Here is a 1,093-nt window from a genome sequence, read left to right on the forward strand (position 1 = left end):
AATAGCTTATTTCCAAACTGCTGGAATGGCTGTTGCATCACATTCTGATTGTTGCTCCAGCTGAAGTTAGGATGATTCCAGTTGTCAGGATGATAAGTGTCTGGAACTGGTTGTTGCGATCTCTGAAAGTTGCTCACAAACTGAGCTGAGTCGCTAGATATAGCGCATTGCTCTGTCGCATGCGGACCTGCACACAGCTCACAAACACTAATTATCTGCTTAACACCATAGTTAGCCAGAGAATCGATCTTCATAGACAACGCCTTTAGTTGAGCAGTGATAGCCGTAGCTGTATCCACCTCAAGTACTCCTGCTACCTTGCCCTGTGGATATCTCTGGGTTGGATACTGATATTCATTAGCAGCCATCAGTTCAATTAGATCATAAGCTTCCTTATAGCTCTTTGCCCATAATGCTCCGCCTGATGCTGCATCGAGCATGGGTCTGGACTGTGCTCCCAACCCATTGTAAAAACAAGTGATGATCATCCAATCAGGAATTCCATGATGAGGACACTTCCTAAGCATCTCCTTGTAGCGCTCCCAAGCTTCACTTAGCGATTCTCCCGTTTGCTGCGTAAATTGAGTAATAGCATTCCTGAGTGCAGCTGTCTTCGCCATAGGGAAGAATTTAGTAAGAAACTTCTGAGCAAGATCTTCCCAAGTAGTAATCGAACCAGCTGGTAGAGAGTGTAACCAGTTCTTAGCCTTGTCCTTCAGAGAGAATGGGAACAGTCTCAGCTTCACAGCATCTTCAGAAACACCGTTGAACTTGAAGGTGTCGCATATTTCAATGAAATCCCTAATGTGCGTATTGGGATCTTCCATTGGATAACCCCCAAACTGGACTGAAGTCTGTACCCATTGAATTATGCCAGGCTTGATCTCAAAGGTATTAGCTGTGATAGCTGGCCGGACAATGCTAGATTGAATGTCATTGATCTTGGGTTGAGAAAAATCCATCAAGGCTTTCATTCGTGCTGCTGGATCTCCCATTGTAATGAGTACCTGAAACACAAACAAATAAACCGTGAAAGTAAAAGAATCCGAGTCAGTGAACTTTAACGACCACTGATGACAAGCACATAAACTAA

At 44.0% G+C, this 1,093-nt stretch overlaps 1 non-coding gene across 1 annotated transcript; it reads left to right on the plus strand.

Moving 5' to 3' along the window:
* Nucleotides 1–498: 498 nt before the first annotated feature.
* On the plus strand, nt 499–605 carry LOC141709252 (small nucleolar RNA R71). Its single transcript, XR_012569839.1, has one exon. It is a non-coding gene; the product is annotated as a small nucleolar RNA R71 (small nucleolar RNA).
* Nucleotides 606–1,093: the final 488 nt, after the last annotated feature.

Source organism: Apium graveolens, chromosome 2, assembly GCF_009905375.1.
Source record: "Apium graveolens cultivar Ventura chromosome 2, ASM990537v1, whole genome shotgun sequence".
Taxonomy (NCBI): Eukaryota; Viridiplantae; Streptophyta; class Magnoliopsida; order Apiales; family Apiaceae; genus Apium; species Apium graveolens.